A 21,245-nucleotide genomic window follows, 5' to 3' on the forward strand; every position below is an offset into this window, starting at 1 on the left:
TTACATGACTGTCTTTTTCTTTTGTTAATGCTAGCTGGCCATTTGTTCATCGACAACCAGTACGAATGTTTTAAAGACCAGCTATATCCGGTTTTAACTAGAAATACCCAATTTTATTATTAAAAAAAAGAAATATCTAATGGCAAGTATAATAATCAACAAGAATAGAAGGGTTTTTTGGTTTCTACTCTGTGTGCCACATGCCTATATATATAGTTCTACTTAATCAATATCGAAAAGGAAGTATTCCAACCCAGTTGTTGCACTACACTTTGTCCAACTCCAATTTTGCCATGCTGCACTCTATCCATCTCTCGCCCCTCTATAAGGATGGCAATTTACTCTACTCTATCAGATACTCGATCCAAACGGACCCTAATGGAGCAGGTTTTACCAGATCTACAGCTGATCCAAGTAACGGTAAAACTTATCTCAAATCTCAACTTAGATATATATAACTTTTTACAAATTGTCTCTCCATTATCTATCCAATTCGCTCCGCTAGATAGAAAGATTAAACAAATATAAAAATTTCACGCTATGATGCTTAGTTGCTTATTTTTTATATCTCCGATACTTATTTTGTTTAATATTATGTGAAGTATTAAAATTTATTTTTATTTTTTCATTCATTAAATTTATATATTAAAAAAAAATTAAGCTTTACTCAATCCAATCTATCTAACCCTTCTTGTTTTAACTGACCCAGGACCTGTTATCCATTCTGCAATAAGAACAAATATGAATATATATGAACAGTGGTCTATCCATTCTGCTGCCATTCCTGAATCGTCTCGAGAGACGCCGGTGCACGTAGCTATCATCTCATCTTCCTGAATCGGTCTTGGGGTTACGCACCGCCGTGACCGCGCGTGCACCACTTCAACCACGCAACCACTCCATTGATGTCATCGCCTCCCGGGTCTAGTCTTGGTGGCCGCCGGCGACCGCCGCGGGAGATGCTCCATTTCGGATCGACCGCAGCAAAATTCTCAGTAAAGTAATGTTTTTTTTCCATCAAGATACGCATGCATCAAATCAGCTAAAAAAAGCATTTAGCAAACTGCTTACGTACGGGAGTTACTTTTTCCTTATTAAATTATTCCAAGATATATGCATGCATGGCTTTCTCTAGTCAACTAGATTTTTTTGTAACTACTATAACGGTCAATAACGTGCAACATTCGGAGGGGACCGTCGTAAATAGATTGTGGCGGTCTTGGTCAAACCTTGGGATGATGCCGTTTCTGGGCTGGACTGATAAAATTCTGTCTTACTTACGTGAGGTGAAGTGAGCTTTGTAGAATATATATCGCTCCTTGAATTCTAGGTTTTGTTCTTCTTGAGCCCTGGTCAGAGTGGTGCAGTGGTCTATTCACGGGAGCCATGCTCTTCTTGCACCTGTGATCTCGGCATGCACTCTATTTTCAAGGCTTGTCTCTGATTTCAAAAGGATATGATGTTGGATGCATGGGATAAGTCAATAACTTAAGGGAATTGAGTTTGGAATTGGATTATAGTATTATGACAGTTTTTTTTTGGCGTCGAGTATGGTACTTTGGACATTTGGTGGTTCCCAAGTCCATGCGACCAAATGAATCAGGCATTGTGTAGCTACGTAAGTATATGAGACTCTTGGGGAAAACTTGATGAATAGGTGATTAAGATGGCTAAGCAAGTTATGATACAAAACAACCTCAATAAATAAATTACTATTTTGTATTGATTCAGGATCGGATGCATAGATCATTCCAAGAAAAGTATATCTGGTCATGTCTCGATTGGATCTAGAAGGCTATTGTTGCACTCGTGTCACACATGATATAACTTTTGTAGGGCATAACTTTCCAAAACAACTTTTGCTTTGAACAATCAAGGGGTCAAGGATATAACATACATAAGAAAACCTACATGAAAACAAGAAAGAAGACTTCCAAAAAAGTGATAGAAACATTGAGTTTGGATCCTATTTGATTACCAGACTGGTCTAGTTTGATCGCCTACTATTGCATTGCAATAAAGGCTTGCAATTAAATTGGACCTCTACAGTTTAAATATGAAGTGTATATATAGGATCCAAACTCAGATAAGTTTGATCCGTGCATAATGTGACAGTCAAAAAAATGCAACAATCTATTATTTGTTTTAAGCATATTCAAAATACTGAAGTGGCAATTACAAAAAATATTGTGATACGGATAATAGGAGTTGTTCTATTAAAGTTTACAATAACTACACCAATATAAACCTCTAGCAGCAGAAAAAAATCTACCGCTAGAAATCCTAAAATTGCTGCTAAATAGTTATAGCGACAGAGTGCAAAAAAAAATTCAGCTCTTTCAGCTATTGCTACTAAAATTTTGGTATTACAAATTATTCGTTTATTTTTTATTACTACAAGTCTACGAATTCTTTTAGCACTAATTATTTTTGCCGCTATATGCAATTTATTGATTAAACCCAATAATTCATGCCGATGTATCTTCTTGCAAATAGGTCACTCATTCGACCAACCTACTTTTTCCTTAACATACGCATTGCATGGTACGCATAACAATGTCTACTCTTTCATGAACACCTTTTCTCTGCTATTGCTTGTACCAAACAATGTTGCGTAGATCATTGTTGCACTTGTATCACACATGATATAACTTTCGTAGGGAATAACTTTCCAAAACAACTTTTGCTTTGAATAGTCAAGGTGCCAAGGATATAATATACATTAACTTAAGAAAACCTACATGAAAATAAGAAAGAAGGCTTCCCAAAAAGTGATAGTAGAGAATCAATATGCACAGAAAATTATAATCTATTATTGATTAAATAACTAATAGGGATTGCCTAGATAATCTGTCACGCACCGAGCCCGAGGCGCGGCAGACGCCGCACGCCCACACGGCGGGCCGCACAGGCGTGCAAGGCAGCAGATCAAATCAAAGCAGATACAGCTATTCAAAAATGACATAATTATTTAAATTGTTCAAAAGCAGTCTTACAAAATTTCAAAATAGCATATGCCAACATGATCCAAATGTTCAGACTAATCTAAAATGCTAATAACTGAAGGAATCATCGTAAAATCTAACGCACTCCCCAATCCCGTGCGATCAAGCCTCTGGATCTGAAAAATGAAGAAAACAGAATAATGAGCTACACTAGCCCAGTAAGCAACAAAATACCCCAGAGTGGGGTCAGAGCATATCAGATCAAAATACCGGATAATGTTTGAAACAAATCATAAATAATATCATTTTTGTTTTTATAAAACTCTGATATCATAATCTCAACATGATAGGCTACGGCCACGTAACCCAGTGGCATGGGTTGCACAGAGTGCCAGAAACCACTATTGTTAGTCACCGGTGGAAACGGTGTCCAGAAACCACTATTCTAATCACCGGTGGCGCGGTGTCGAAACCGGTTCCTCACAGAATACAAGTCGACAGGTCCAACGTATAATCCCCATTGGCGGGGCCAGAACAGAACAGAACAGATCATAGCCATGCTGAGAATGCATAAATATAAAAATAGATTTCATAAACTGTACAAGCATGTTTCACGGAATTCAGAGCATATAATAAAATTTTCAAATAAAATTAAATATGCCAGACCCATTTTACTAAACACAAAACATATTTCAAAATTTAATCCAGTAATAAATTACTTTACCAAATAATTTGGAGAAATGCACTTTGAAGCATTAAGTTACTTACCTCTTCTCGCTTAACCCTTACTTCAGATAGGCGGATCAGGTTCACCTGTTTAAATTTAATTAATTCTTTGTTAATTTCAGAGCTAAGCAGAACTAAAAAAAAATAATACTATTGTACATGGCCCAACAGGGCCCAGAGTTGGCCCATAATGGGCATGGCCCGATAGGGCCCATATCGGACACGGCCCAATGGGCCCGCATAGACCCGACCAAATAGGGCCCCCAAAGTTGGTCTCTAATGGATTATTTATGTAATAATCTTTCTTATAGGGACCAAACATAAATTATAGAATACCCTTTTGTGAAATAATATACTGTCAAGGGCTTATCTGTAAAATTCCATTTATCGGCCAAATGGATTCGGATTTCGGGTTCTGGGTTTCAAGTTTCGGGTTTCGGGTTTCGGATTTTGGGTCTGAACTGGATTTCGGATTTCGGGTCTGAACTGGGTTTCGGGTTTTGGGTTTCGGATTTTGGATTCGGGTTCGGGTTCCGGGTTCGGGTTCGGATTTCGGGTTCGGGTTTAGAGTTGAACTGGGTTTCGGGTTCGGATTTCGGGTCTGAACTGGGTTTCGGGTTCGGGTTTCGGATATGAACTGGGTTTCGGGTTTTCTCTTTTTTTTTTTTTTTTTTGTTTCGGGTTTCAAGTTTGAACCGGGTCCAAGTTGGGCCCACGGTGAACAGGGCCCAACGGCCCATCATACTGCTCTCGGCCCACATGCAGTGGGCCTTCTTCTTCACCGAGCTCCCCATGAACAGGGGAGATGGGAGAACGGGAGAGGAAGAAGAAGGGGCCGGCTGGGGGGGGGGTCAGCCAAGGCGGCCCGGGGGCTGTTGCCCGGCCGACGGCCGGCCGACTGCAGTGGCGGCCGGCAGCTTCTGCGACAACGGGCATCGAGGGAAAACCGAGTGATCTCGGTTTGGGGCCAAAACAAAGGGAGAACACAAGGATGTTTAGCAACGGAATAAAGAGAAAAAGAAGGGGCTTACCTGCGGTCGACGGAGGCGGCAGATCCCGGCCGCAGGTGGCTCGATCCGGCGGCTAGCAGCGGCGACGGTGGCGTTCGAAACCGAGATAATGGATCTCGGAACAGGGGATGGCCGCGATGGGGATCCGGACGGCGCTCGGTCGGGAAGAGGACGCCGGTCACTCGGGAGGCAAGAACAAAGGAAGAAGAGGGAGGAGAGGGAGGAGAGGGAGAGGAGGAGACGGAGGAGAGGGAGGAGGAAAGGGGGGTTTTATAACCCCATTTCAACAGCTCTCCGCCGCGAAAATCGCGGCGGTGGGGCAAAATCAACGGCCGCTCGTGCGGCCGTGGGGTGGCCGCGGAATGACCGCGGGGCTGCCGCGTAACGCCCGCGGCGCCCCGCCCTCGCTGCGCCCGAAGAAGCCGGAGGGGATCGCGTCTGCGATCCCCTGCTCTGGCTCCTTCCAAAAAAAGGAAAACGGGGCTGAAGTCGGCTGGGGCTGCCGACTTCAGCCCGTATCTCACATTCTCTCCCCCTTAAAAAAATTTCGTCCTCGAAATTTAAGAGATCTAGGCCTTTCAGATGCTCAGCCCATTGAGTAATATAAATTCAAGATCTCATTCTCCTCGATCAAAATCAGTGTGATAAATAGCTTTGGATCAACTATCAAAAATTCATAAGACTCGCAAGATTAACACTAGATAAGTGATTGACTAAAATCTCATATTGAAATTATCATCTTGATGCATGTTCACTCGAGATTGGATCAGGATCGATTCACAACAGGATTGATTAAAATTAGTTGTGTTTGGGATAGAACTTGAAATGAAATAGATCTCATACACTTATCTTAGTAGTGTGCTGATCCCTCAAAGGATAATGACCAACCTTGGTCAAATCATTAAATGGCTAGAAATGTAATTCACAAAATGAACATGTACTGACGATCATTAGATAGCAACGGTCTATCTCAAAAATGATTTGCATCAAATCACAAAGGCAGGTCTAGGAAGGCAAAGTATTGATACCATGATCCAATATGCCACAAAGCTTTTAACTTAAACTTATAAATTATAAGATGGGAGCAAATAATGCATGGTTTATTCAGATACTTAACAAATTAGACCATATTTAGTCAACAATCAACTAACCCGAGTCATGATACGCTCAAATTATTATTATTATTATTATTTTCTTAGCATACCCAAAAATAGCAAATTCTACCCAACAGATAACATAATCATATCATGATTGACCTGAGAATCAATAGTATACACCTTCCCTTATTAACAAAATCTTTCATTATTGAACAATATAGTCTTTCATAATAACATGTTACCAAAACACAGTCAATACTTTTGACCAGTTTAAATTGACTCAGTCCATCATACTTTCGCTGCGCAACTCTGATCAATATTCTCCAAAATTTCTTAATGATCCCAGATCATCAACATTTTTTTTTTTTTTATAATATCCAAGCAAAATTTTATCCTTGCTTTTCAAGTACACTAGGTCATGATTAACCCTTGAGATAGTTGTCGTATTTGTACCATCATATAATCAACTAATCATATTCTAGATCCAAATTTGAACTAAGCCAATTTTAGTTTTCCTTGACAATTCCATTATACAAGTTGATATTTATTCTAAGCTTCGATAATTAAAAGATTCTAGATTAACTTACTCAGGAGCTTACTCAATCATCCCGAATCTTTTCTTTTAGGCTAAACTTATTTGGGCCTCTCATGAAATCCCACTTGCATTTCTCATATGGTGATACAAAATCCACAATCAACTTATGGTCTTGATTTATAAATTTTAACTCACAAGAATCTAATAATATGGTTCAAAGATTTACAAGAAATTCCACCAAGATATAAGCTCTATGATTTTACATTGAGATCAACTCCTCAAATAAGTAAAATATTTTTATTTGCAGTACTGCAAACATTTCGGGATCTTGTAAATCTACTAGACTTAGAGAATCTACTAATAACACAATGATATCCATATCGATCAAAATCAAAAGTATTCTACTTTCCAACAATCTTTTTTTTTTAATATTATTTTTAGCAAGGAAAAGCATCAAGAACTTTTCCAAATCAAACAAGTCCTATTTTCGACCAACCCAAAAACATTTTAATCCACCAATATTCTCAAGATTTACTAATTGACTTTCCATCAAAATATCAATCTTAATTGTTTCAAGTCTCAAATAGAGCCAAATAAGAACTCTTAAGTCTCATCCCCAAGTGTATTTTCTATCTACACAAGAGTTTCATACATGATCTACATACAAATTTCAATCCTCGAAGAATATTTCAATGAATATTATAAAATATTTTCTAGTCCAAACTTTAAACAACTTTTTATAAATGAACATCAACTTGCCACCAAAATAATTAACTTGAACTAGAAGCAATATCCACAGTGCCTGATATCAAGTTAAACTTTCAAAATAATTATATTGCACGATAATATCTCATGATTAATGTTCCTTCACTTAATTTAGTCAAAATCTAATTAATCATTGAAATACAAATTGCTCTACCAAGAAAACTCTCAGAATAACTTATTCACACTTTGGTTACAGCCATAATTAGGTTGCATTTCAAAATTCTGGTAAAATAACATAAATTTATCAATAACAAAAGCAAATAAATACCTTCGTCTAATGGCCTAATGTCTGCCCATCTCTCAAACTTTCCGACGAATTCTAAAGATCCTAAAACTTAAGCTCCATCCGACTATTTCAAACACAATCCCTAGGAATCTGAAACCTGAACTCTGACACCACCAAATCTGTCACGCCCCGAGCCCGAGGCGCGGCAGACGCCGCACGCCCACACGGCGGGCCGCACAGGCGTGCAAGGCAGCAGATCAAATCAAAGCAGATACAGCTATTCAAAAATGACATAATTATTTAAATTGTTCAAAAGCAGTCTTACAAAATTTCAAAATAGCATATGCCAACATGATCCAAATGTTCAGACTAATCTAAAATGCTAATAACTGAAGGAATCATCGTAAAATCTAACGCACTCCCCAATCCCGTGCGATCAAGCCTCTGGATCTGAAAAATGAAGAAAACAGAATAATGAGCTACACTAGCCCAGTAAGCAACAAAATACCCCAGAGTGGGGTCAGAGCATATCAGATCAAAATACCGGATAATGTTTGAAACAAATCATAAATAATATCATTTTTGTTTTTATAAAACTCTGATATCATAATCTCAACATGATAGGCTACGGCCACGTAACCCAGTGGCATGGGTTGCACAGAGTGCCAGAAACCACTATTGTTAGTCACCGGTGGAAACGGTGTCCAGAAACCACTATTCTAATCACCGGTGGCGCGGTGTCGAAACCGGTTCCTCACAGAATACAAGTCGACAGGTCCAACGTATAATCCCCATTGGCGGGGCCAGAACAGAACAGAACAGATCATAGCCATGCTGAGAATGCATAAATATAAAAATAGATTTCATAAACTGTACAAGCATGTTTCACGGAATTCAGAGCATATAATAAAATTTTCAAATAAAATTAAATATGCCAGACCCATTTTACTAAACACAAAACATATTTCAAAATTTAATCCAGTAATAAATTACTTTACCAAATAATTTGGAGAAATGCACTTTGAAGCATTAAGTTACTTACCTCTTCTCGCTTAACCCTTACTTCAGATAGGCGGATCAGGTTCACCTGTTTAAATTTAATTAATTCTTTGTTAATTTCAGAGCTAAGCAGAACTAAAAAAAAATAATACTATTGTACATGGCCCAACAGGGCCCAGAGTTGGCCCATAATGGGCATGGCCCGATAGGGCCCATATCGGACACGGCCCAATGGGCCCGCATAGACCCGACCAAATAGGGCCCCCAAAGTTGGTCTCTAATGGATTATTTATGTAATAATCTTTCTTATAGGGACCAAACATAAATTATAGAATACCCTTTTGTGAAATAATATACTGTCAAGGGCTTATCTGTAAAATTCCATTTATCGGCCAAATGGATTCGGATTTCGGGTTCTGGGTTTCAAGTTTCGGGTTTCGGGTTTCGGATTTTGGGTCTGAACTGGATTTCGGATTTCGGGTCTGAACTGGGTTTCGGGTTTTGGGTTTCGGATTTTGGATTCGGGTTCGGGTTCCGGGTTCGGGTTCGGATTTCGGGTTCGGGTTTAGAGTTGAACTGGGTTTCGGGTTCGGATTTCGGGTCTGAACTGGGTTTCGGGTTCGGGTTTCGGATATGAACTGGGTTTCGGGTTTTCTCTTTTTTTTTTTTTTTTGTTTCGGGTTTCAAGTTTGAACCGGGTCCAAGTTGGGCCCACGGTGAACAGGGCCCAACGGCCCATCATACTGCTCACGGCCCACATGCAGTGGGCCTTCTTCTTCACCGAGCTCCCCATGAACAGGGGAGATGGGAGAACGGGAGAGGAAGAAGAAGGGGCCGGCTGGGGGGGGGGGGTCAGCCAAGGCGGCCCGGGGGCTGTTGCCCGGCCGACGGCCGGCCGACTGCAGTGGCGGCCGGCAGCTTCTGCGACAACGGGCATCGAGGGAAAACCGAGTGATCTCGGTTTGGGGCCAAAACAAAGGGAGAACACAAGGATGTTTAGCAACGGAATAAAGAGAAAAAGAAGGGGCTTACCTGCGGTCGACGGAGGCGGCAGATCCCGGCCGCAGGTGGCTCGATCCGGCGGCTAGCAGCGGCGACGGTGGCGTTCGAAACCGAGATAATGGATCTCGGAACAGGGGATGGCCGCGATGGGGATCCGGACGGCGCTCGGTCGGGAAGAGGACGCCGGTCACTCGGGAGGCAAGAACAAAGGAAGAAGAGGGAGGAGAGGGAGGAGAGGGAGAGGAGGAGACGGAGGAGAGGGAGGAGGAAAGGGGGGTTTTATAACCCCATTTCAACAGCTCTCCGCCGCGAAAATCGCGGCGGTGGGGCAAAATCAACGGCCGCTCGTGCGGCCGTGGGGTGGCCGCGGAATGACCGCGGGGCTGCCGCGTAACGCCCGCGGCGCCCCGCCCTCGCTGCGCCCGAAGAAGCCGGAGGGGATCGCGTCTGCGATCCCCTGCTCTGGCTCCTTCCAAAAAAAGGAAAACGGGGCTGAAGTCGGCTGGGGCTGCCGACTTCAGCCCGTATCTCACAGTTCTAAACCAAGTAGATATCATTTTAGGAAGGCTTGGATTAGGTGTAGAAGGATGATAGAAACATATTGAGTTTGGATCCTATCCAATTACCAAACTAGTCTAGTTTGATCACCTACTATTGCCTTCAATAAAGGCTCACAATTAAATTGGACCTCTACAATTTAAATATGAAGTATATATATATTGGATCCAAACTAAGATAAATTTGATCTGTACATAATGTGGCATTCAAAGAATGCAACATTCTATTATTTGTCTTAAGCATATTCAAGACACTGAAGTGACAATTACAACAAATATTGTGATATGGCTAATAGGAGTAGTGATCTATTAAAGTTTACTATAACTACACTAGTATAAACTTCTAGCAGTAGAAAAAAATCTACCACCAGAAATCCTAAAATTGCTGCTAAATAGTTACAGCGACAGAGTGGAAAAAAAGAAATTAGCCTTTTCAGCCATTGCCACTAAAATTTTGGTATTGCAAATTGTTCATTTATTTTTTACTGCTATAAGTCAACATATTCTTTTAGCCCTAATTATTTGCGCCGCTAAATGCAATTTATTGATCAAACCCAATAATTCATGCCGACGAATCTTCTTGCAAATAGGTCACTCACTTGACCAACCTACATTTTCCTTAATATGCGCATTGCATGGTATGCATGACAATGTCTACTCTTTCATGAACACTTTTTTCTCTGCTATTGCTTATGCCAAACAATGTTGCACCAACATGACTATTGAGATTAACTTTCCACAAACAAGATAATGATGATTACGAGGACTGTAGAAGGTTCGATGTTCTATAAATTTGTTATGACTTATGGTGACCATCATGCATCATCCACGTCTATCATTACTCTCGGGATATTATTTAGAAGGAAATAGATTCTAAGATAGCTCCATATTTATACAAAGGTCATACATGAATGTATGTAGATACATAGATCGTATTGTTGTAGTCAAACGTGACATAAGATATCCATGCAAGTTGACATATGAGGCTGCACGTCGCAATCCATATTGATAATACAAAGCCATATTTAATATCAGGAAGATCGAGCGATCGATGAGAAAGGTGATGAGTTAATGTTAGATTAGAAGAAAATGCGTATATCGTGAACTAGATATTGCAGTGAGGAACTTAAATTAACTGACTTGTTAACCAAAGCAGTAACGGGGCACATTCTTCTGAAGCACAAGGCCTGGTGCCTTTTCCATGTCAACCTCCTTTCCATCAGGTATCATCCAATCAAATGAGTGCAACAATGCGCCTAAGATGTACTGCACCAAGAGGATCCCCCGTCTTTTACCAACACAAATCCTTCTCCCAGCTCCCAATGGCATTAGCTCTAAGTCAGTGCCTTGTAGGTCTATATTGGCACCCTGACAACTTAAGAACCTGTCACTTAAGAAGCTTTCATATGTCAGGGTCCCTCCCAAAGGCCCAGAGTTCCTTTAGGAATGTAGAAACCATCAACTTTGAATGTAGTATATAGGGTGCATCTGAAGTAATTCTTCGCATATTGCTTGAAGGTATGGAAGAGCTTCGGTATGTTGGATTCTTCGAGCTTGCTGTCTCTGCCAATTACATTGTCGAATTTCAGTTGTGCACGCTTGAGGATGGAATGCTTCTCCAACAATTCAGCAAACGCCCATTCGATTGCAACTGAGGATGTGTCTGCTCCAGCGATGAACATATCCTGAAATGTAATTAAGTTTTTCCATAAAATATGCTCAGTTGCAAATATCATAAATCACCGGCAAGACTTGGATAACATAATTATGCTTTTATTACAAATGGTATATAGTCCTTAAGCATTCTCTGGAATTTGTTTTTCTTTCTTTTCTTTTCCTTTTTCTTGGGGCTAGACGTGTTATGATTTTTAAACCTATACATCATAGGTACTTTAGGATTGATGAAGTGTTGTCTTCTTGCTTCTGAAAACCCAAGGGTTTGCTTGGCTATTCATTTCTATAATACTAGGCTGAAAATCTTGCAGAAATAAAGCTAGCTGCCCCATCTAGCTTCTATTTTCTAAGAAGTTGTCCAAACCTAGCACAGATTCTAACCTTTGAGTGCGCGAAGAAAAAAAGAAACCCTTTTCACAGAATTGGGGCTGCATGGAGTTTGGTTGATACAAGCCATGCGTAAGAAGATTAATTTACATAGTCACCATTATGGGATATAAAAGAAGTCTTGGCTTATATTGCTGGGCAATCTCGACAGTATTCACTGTTTTTGCTGACTTGGATGCTGGAATATTTATTTCAGCACTTTACAGTCCGTGTCGCATGCTCTATTTCTTTTGCCACAACTAAATCCTTCAAAGTTACACTCCTTTAGATACCATCGAGTCCAGTCACGCCAAAATCAGACGCCACACCCTCTTGTTTTAGAGTTTGCGCCAGGATGGTTTTAGAACTGGTGTTTCAATATATTCTATAATCAAATGTTATGCAAAACTTAACTCATCAGTACATTATAGACCTGACCCATATCGTTTTGGGAATGGAGGTGGCCATGATTGGGGTCAAGCCAGATTTGTGTCATGTGAGTCTACATGGGCTCGAACCTAGCCCGACTTGACCCACTATTTGGTCAAACATATTTAATGCCAACTTATTCCACAAGGTCCGCGCAACCAACCCGAACATAACTTGTTTAACCCTCAACGTCCAATTGAATAGGGCAAGGTTAAGAATTTCCAAATTTCATTATTTTTGATATATATATATATATATAAGTTATTTAAAAATAGTAGATCATATTTAATAGTTCGGATCATCAATTTGGAACTCTCGACATCTGATTTAATCTGAGCGATGGCCTTGATGGAAATGCCTCATGTGGAACATGCAAACAGCAAACTGTAAAACGCTGTGGGACCTGAGGCTCACTGGAGATTACCATTAGATATGCTTTGATAGGGGAACCAGACACTGTCCCGTTCAGTAACCAACCCCAACTGAAGAGGATGAGGATCCCATGGGAGTCCAAAAGGATGGGGACAGAGACCTACGCCCATGCCAAAGCGAGTCCTTTGGTGTTGGCATCAAACCGCGCCACCTCACCCACCTTGTTCTTGTTACTAGCCACGAGGTAATCGACGAAGACCGGCCTTTCCCACCTACTGGCCCGCCGCGCCCTCGTGCGCGCCCCCAGCATCCGAGCGAGTCATCAGCGCGTCGAACCTTTTGTGCAGCCTGCTCTTGAGCTCGCCCGACTCGCCGTCAGCTCCGCGCCGAACACCCGCCGGCTCAAGCCCCAGTATATTATGTACTATATTGCGGAGCTCAGGTAGCTTGAGAGAGTATCACTTTTGCGAGACGTATTCTAAAAACTAACAATATCTTTTTGGAAGAGACTACAGTGATCGAATGAATCCGAGATAACAAGTAGAGGGGCGATGGCCATCCATTGCTCAGAGATATCCACATGATAGCGAGAAATTATGCCTCATTTTAGATTGTTTATGTGTATCGAGAACAAACAGAACTGCAGATTGGGTCATCTTCTTCACGGCTCACTACTCTATGGGCTGCATTTATACTAAAGAAGTGTGAGCAGCCGTTGTACCAAAAAAAATTATAATATAGGGTTAATAAAAAAAATAAAATTTTAAGATGAAAAAATCTCTCATCCATTATCCACAACAAAAAAACAAATTAAAGCACGGTCAGAGCTCTCCAAAAGTTGTGCAACTGAAAAGAAAAAACAAAGCAAAAACGGGAAGAAGATCATCTAAGCATAGAAAAGAACGTTAGCGAATAGATGCCCATCACTAGAGATATAGGAATTTAGAGAAACTATTAAATCCTTCGCTTCCTCTTCTTCTAATTTGGACTTGGCTATTGAACTTGTTTCGGATTCAGGAACGAAAAGATGTAGGTCTGTGAACCTTGGAAGGAATAATAATGAAAAGATTCAATTTCAACAAAACAAATGTAAATATTTATTAGATAGCAACAAAGGTCTTCTTTGTTTCCCGAAAAGCAAGGAAAATTTATCAGCCAAGCATATCATTATTATCGGCTGAATCATTGACAGACATTGTTGGACAAATATCATCATCCTATTATTTGGATGTGCGGCAAATGCCACACGTTTAACATGCTATGCATGAATTTTGACGTAAATGGCATCCATATGTACCTCACTTATACTACCCCTGTCGACTTACGTGGTTTGCAAAGGAAAATTTTGTATTCACCAACTAGCATCTCAACTCATTTTATTGCAGACGCATGTAAATAAGGAGTTATATATAGGGACTAGCCATTTATTTGTTAGTTATATATGGTAATTATTAAAATTTTTATTATAAAAAATAATTAATTCTTCAAGTTTAGAGATACGGACTATTAGGTCAACACAAATCAGCCAAGGTTGAGCCAAGCCAGATCTGAATCTAACCTTTGTAGATGGAGTTTGGCTCGGGACTGAATACTTTAGATTAAACAGAGCTGGGCTAGGCCGGGAACAGTCCAATTCACAACCTAGTCGACTCAGGTTGACCTTGAGCTAACCCATTGACATCCCTACCAATCAAGACCGTCAGTGGAATATAGGTGATGGCCTTGATTGAAATGCCCCCCATGGAACATGGAAACAGCATATACTGGGACACTCTGAGGGCCATTCAAGAATACCTTCAGACCGGCTTTGATGGAGGAACCGGGCCTATCCCCCAGCCGGAGAGGACGAGGATCCCAAAGCTTTAAACGACAGTTGAAAGCAGATTGAAGACCAAAACGAGTCCCTCGCTGTTTGTGAGGATCCGTGCGAGCGTGTGTTTAGTTTTACATCAGCTATTTACCGAGGAGATCTTGGGTACTTATACAGGATCGAGGAACCCAAATAATAACTTCCGGCTAGCCATTTTGGGTGAGGTCCTAGGTTATTACAAATGGTATCAGAGCCGACTCGGCCCATAACCTATATGAACTAGGAAACACTATAGTACGGATCCATTAGTGCTGACAATGAGCCTATCGTGGCATTTGTCATTAGATTTGAATGGATTTGAACCCTTCCTGACGAGGACGTCGGGCTTGAATGGGGGAAATATACGAGGATCCGCGCAAGCGTGTGTTTAGTCCCACATCGGTTATTTGCCGAGGAGATCTTGGGTACTTATACAGGATCGAGGAACTTAAATAATAACTTTCGGCTAGCCATTTTGGGTGAAATTCTGGGTTGTTACAATGTTGGTATCAAACACCACCAACCTCACCCTCCGAGCTCTTAGTACTGGCCAAGAGATGATCCATGAAGTCCCGCCTTCCATCCCGCTCGCGGAGATGAGGTCCTGGCTACCGTAGGAGATGTTGCCGGTGGCGGCGTTGAGGGGGAGGTCGAGGGTGTGGAGGAAGGCGCGTGTGGCCGCAGGGGAGGAGGCGATGGCGAAGTCGAGGGTGGTGAGCTTGAGGTACATTATGGGGCCATGGTGCTAATAATATTTTTCCATCTATAGAATTCGTGTCCGCTAAAACAAAGCAAAAATAGGAGCAGGATGAGGCCCAGAACTGTTGAGACGGGGATTCATTGAGCATATTTGGCTATTATATTTGGTTGGACAGGAATGCTGGCCTGTTCGAGGGCAGAAGATTACCCCCGAGGATGGTGGTGGATAGAGCCATATGTCATGTGAGGGAGATCACCACAGCTGCTGCGAAGTTCTCTTCTGGGATGGCTAGGGACATCTGGGGTACTCTTCCCGCTGTTACAACGCCCAGGTTTGCTTTTGTTTCTTGGGTACCTCCACATCTCAAAGTGAACTTCGATGGTAGTATGTCGGTGGACGGGCTGTCCGGAAATGTTGGTTTTGTGATCAGAGATCATCTCGGAAGGATGATAGCAGCTGGTGGCTGTCGCACGCCTGGACTTACTGCTGTTGGGATGGAGCTGTGGGCAGCTTGGGAGGGGATATCCTATGCAAGGCAGGTACTTGGTGCTGAGCGTATATGCCTTGAAGGGGACTCCTTTGTGGTGATTGACTGGGTTCGGGGAGTGGACAGATATAGTGATGATCATCCTCTTATCTGTGATACTCGTAGTTTGGCTCAGGAGCTGAGCAACTTTCAGGCATTACATGTATTTCGAAAGGCGAACAGCGCAACAGACTGGATTGCCTCATTAGTTTTCTGGCACTCTGGAAGATCATATGGATATCTATAAGAGATATACCTTCTACTTTATACTCTTTACTTTCTTATGATATGGCTGGATGTACTCACATTAGAGCTATATAAAATGTCGTTTTTATCCAAAAAAAAAAAAAAGAAGAAGGAATAAACATACGTAGGGAAAACTTTTAGCGAATGCATGGCTATTACAATTTAGAAAAATTATTTACCATTCTTCTCTTCCTTTTCTCATCCAGGTTTGGGCTTAGATATTAAACGTCTATCAGATTCAGAAGGAAAAAAGATGTAGGTCGTTGAAGCTCGGAAGTAATAACAATGAAAATACTCCATTCCGAAAAAAAACAATGAAAGATTCCTCAGATGTCAGCGAAGGTCTGCTTTGCTTTCTGAAAAGCAAGGAAAACTTATCAGCTAATCGTATCATTATTATCGGCTGGCAGAGGGAAGTAGATAGATTGTAAAATTATTGAGAATTAGTTGGAGCGGCAAATTAAGCTTGCAAAATCTAATCCAAATCTAATAAAAATCCACCAAGGTACTATGGGCTGTAATTTTATGTTTCACTGCCAAACTCCAGACCATAATTGGTAAAAACCAAAGATTCAGTGGGCAAATAACATACACAATTGAGCTTCGATCAGATCAAGCTTAGCTTGAAATCATTTGTTTGTAATTATTTCGATCTCAATTACAGGTGTATATTCACTTGTTCACAAATTATCAAAATTTAAATAATCGTTGTCATCTAGCTATTATTTTGCTATAGCCATTGTTATATAATGAACATATTGGTCATTATTTCATGTACCTCATTTATAATCAATATAATATTTTAAAAAAAAATTATACTAGCTTAAAATATTATTTTATTTGTGAACAATGACGAAATAAAATTACATTATTATCTTACATCTATCAAATTTATTTTCATGCAAAAAAGAAAATGGATGCCCTAGTCATGTTTAAAAAAACAACCTTAAAACAATTCTATAGTGGGGAGCAGCTACTTTATACATAGCAATGTTTATTTAAATAATAACAACTATGTGATAATCATTAATTGTTCCATTCTATTCATAAAATGATTGGCCGTTATATTTTAGAAAGAATGATCAATTGTTTAATATTTATATTTTTTACTCTATAAATCAAGAAGTGTTTCGCTGGCGAACCGGATTGCACTACTCAAACTTCCATAGGAAAACTTTAGGTCTCTCAAATGCTAGCAGATAGAAGAGGAACTATTCCAAACAATATTACCAATATAGCGTGACGCAGGAGAAGAAATCCATGTTGCATTCATGATAGACATGCAATGCTCGAAACAATGATTTTTGTAAAACAAATCAAAATTTCATGCTAGCCAAAAAAATGAAACTTTTGTACAGTTAAAAATATTTTTTTTTATTTAGCCAATAATTCAGATAAATAATACATTATACCTACAAGTAGACCTGACCACGGTTCGGTTCTAACCGAGGAACCGGACCAGAACCGAACAGGAAAGAACCGGACCGGAACCGAAACCGTGTCTCACGGTTCTTAACCGAACCGGAACCTTGAGGAATACGGTTCGGTTAAGGTTCCAGGTTTGATGGAACCAGAACCGGCAGCTCGGTTCCGGTTCGAACCGAAAAAAACGACTATTTTATCCCCAACACTATATATACCTCTCCAAATCAATTTTTTCACCACACCACTCAATCTTCCAATCTCTCTCTCTTAATTTTTCACTCTCTCAATTATTCAATTTATTCCAATTCTCTACACATTCCATAACCTTCTCATATTTTCATTTTTCCCAATCCAATTATCAAAAATGCCTTCCTCCCGCTCAAATAAAGGCAAGAAAATATATGTCCCAAACCCAAATTCTTGGGATCCAAATTACCGACCCCCTCTATTGATGAGTAAATAATAAAATGAGGTACAAATTATCATTTTGTATTAATTACACAATCTATTTGTATTTAAAATTTGTTTCCAAATTAATTACACAATCTATTTTTTTTCAAAATTTTATAACCGGAACCGGAACCGTCTAGAACCGGAACCGGAACCGGAACCGTCTAGAACCGGAACCGGAACCGACGGTTCTAGAACCGGAACCGAACCGACTATTTTCGGTTCCGATTAAGGTTTTAGGTTTTTGTGGAACCGGAACCGGCGGTTCCGGAACCGTGGTCAGGTCTACCTACAAGTAATGCTTGCTGTAACTCTCACTCTCACTCTCGCGCTCTTTCTTATTAGTGAACGAAGAGGTAAAGCCCCACATTTATGTGCCTGACAATAAGGCATAAGACATCAACTATCAAATTGTGCTTTATAACCCCATAAGGTCCGCAGTCCGTACATAAATAACTCTACCAAAGCAGTTCTGGTAGACAACAATTGCTATAGATGTTTAACGATCAATAATGGAATCCTATGGGAGTCCTTAGCAATGATATGATGATGTTTTCTTAATATATAACATAGAGGGTCAATAAATGCCTAAAACTACATAAGTCTTGGGGTATATATCTCAGAAACACCGAATTGCAACAATGATCCTAGCGAATCTAGTAATTGACAATAGATGCTATTGAGATTTCATCTATATTGTCCGTCCAATTGGCCCCTAAAGTATTATATCATTAAAGAAACACAATTTGAGATACAAATTTAAGAACCATTTTCTAATTCTAAGATAAAAATAGTTAAGGTTCCAATTTGCCCTAAATTTTTCGGTCTGTGATCGAAAATCTTTTTTTTTTTTTCAATAGAACGAGAAGGGAAGTTACACGTGGGATTATAAAGTCGCCAAAACCTTGTAACAAACTTCTCGAATCACCAATTGTAACATCCAGATACCAAAGAAGCTCTCCCTCATACATCATCATTCGGAGTAATGTTCTTCGCTACCCTACATTCAAATATTGATACCTGCAATTGGTTCTAAAGATATTCGCCTGATATAACTTTTACTTGGATTACATCCATTCTTGAGTTAATGAATTTTTCTTTTTAACTATTATTAGTTTAGGGTTAAATTGGTCTACCAACTGTGCGGTGAATCTGGTCCAACTAATCATTCCTCCGAAGAGTTTAGAAATAAGAGTAACTCTTCGTACGAATGTTACCAAAACTTCATGTCAGACAGGCGCATGTGACTGCACGTGCTATCAACGACATCCAGATCTCGGCCCGGTGTCACACAGCCACGTGTCCACCTAATCCTCCTGCCGGCGTGATGACGGTTCCCCGCTTCCGTGACGCTCCGCGCCGCCAACCCCTGTCATTCGTAAAAATGTTGGGGGTATTATGGGAAGAGAGGCCGCCATTGATGCTTTCGGACTCTCGCCACCAACTCCGCAAAGCCCGAGTTATTGGCACTTCGTACGGTCGCCCTGACCACGGCTGCCACCTTTCCTCACTATATTTTTTCTACAAGATGTATATAAAAAAGATTTTTAAGTTATTTCTTTGATCAAAATAAATTGTTTTTAGTCCTGGTGGGAAAAGCATAAGATCTACGAGAGGCTTCTTGGATAGATTGAGGTGAGGCCAGGGCACAGAGATTGAGAGACTAAAAAAGGAAAGGAAGGTGGTTGACTCTTCCACTTCTCTCAACTCAGTTCCGTGGCCAGTGGGTCCATTTGACCTTCTGAAAGTTTTTATGTCTGTTCCCAAGATGCCCACTTTGTGTTGGTCGTGGTCCATGTTACCTCCCATGAGCCAACAAATCAGACAACCAAAAAGCTTACAACACTGACCTTTTTTTAACCTGGAGCACGAGTGAAGGAGGGAGCAAGGCTGATCCAGATTTCCCCTTTTTTTTTTTTTTTTGGATACTTCCAACTTAGCTATCTTAAAGTAAACTTTGATGGCAGTAGATCAGTGGATGGTGCGACTAGAGGGGTTGAATTTGTAATCAGGAACCACTGTGGTAAGATGCTTGCTGCAGAAGGATGGCGTACACCAGGGCTTACAGTAGATGGGGCAGAGTTGCGGGGCAGCCTAAGAGGATTTATCCTATGCCAGGCAGGTGCTTGGTGGCGAGCGGGTGTACCTCGAGGGAGACTCATCAGTGGTGATTGACTGGATCCGGAGGGCGGACAGATATGGTGATGGTCATTCCCTTATCCGGAAGACTTGCAGGATGGCTCACTTGATGGGCGGTTTTCAAGCGGCTCACGTGTTTAGGAAGGCAAACAGGACCCCAAACTAGGTCGCCTCTTTTGTCGTCCGGTACTCCGAAGATTTTTTGTGGACATCTGCATCATGTTAGACTTATATGAATGAGTAGCCATTTCTACCAACAAAAAAAAAAGAAAAAAAAGGAGGGTGCAAGGCGTCCGGAATGTGTTGTTTTTCAAATTTTTTTTAAATATATATGTATTAGAATTATATAAATCATCTATCCTAGCATGAAAGCAAATGATCATTACCTGAGAGGTATATCATACTTATATAAACTTCTCATTGTGTTATATCATGTCATGGAGCACCGTAGAGTTCTTAGATATCGATACAATGGTTCCCGTTGCTTAGTAGCTATCATTGGAATTATGCAACTAAAGCGAATTATCGCTAAAGATAAGTCCACCTTCATGTTTTATTGGAACTTTATTGTCAATAATAAGTAGTCAATTTAGGATACATTATTGATAATTACCTATGATGAACTTTATTTGATGCAGCATTTAAATTTGCTCTTGAGTTGTTAATTGATATTATTGATGAATTAAAAAAGATGCTACGCTATCAACCATTAGAACGGTTGGTAGCTTTTTTAATATCTTTGATTAATTAGACAAGCAACAATTCAACATATAATCATATACAGTTGAAATATCCTTAAATCCCTAGATATTAAGTTGGTAACACAATGATAGGTTTGCGAGGGGGTTAATGTAGGTCTTAATTCACACTAACTTAAATCCAAGCTCGATAAATTTGGATTTCGTATCTCGAGCAGATCTAACCGATCATTTGATGGGTCACGACTACCTCCAAGTTCAGAGGCTGAATCCAATTTATACTTATTTTGTTGTTGGGTTTGTAATCCTGCCTGTATGGAAACAAGAAATTCCAAATAAAGTTTAGTATATCTTAGGACAACCTTTATCTTTCCAATGCAGGCGTGCTCCAGGTTTCCTGGTGGTGCTCTTCCCACAACAAACTACAATGGACAATAGCAACTTACACCAGAAGACAGGAAAATAGTCCATTTAAGAACAAAATCAGACAAGTACATGCCTGTTTAAAA

Source organism: Phoenix dactylifera, chromosome 11 (assembly GCF_009389715.1).
Source record: "Phoenix dactylifera cultivar Barhee BC4 chromosome 11, palm_55x_up_171113_PBpolish2nd_filt_p, whole genome shotgun sequence".
NCBI classification, from domain to species: domain Eukaryota; kingdom Viridiplantae; phylum Streptophyta; class Magnoliopsida; order Arecales; family Arecaceae; genus Phoenix; species Phoenix dactylifera.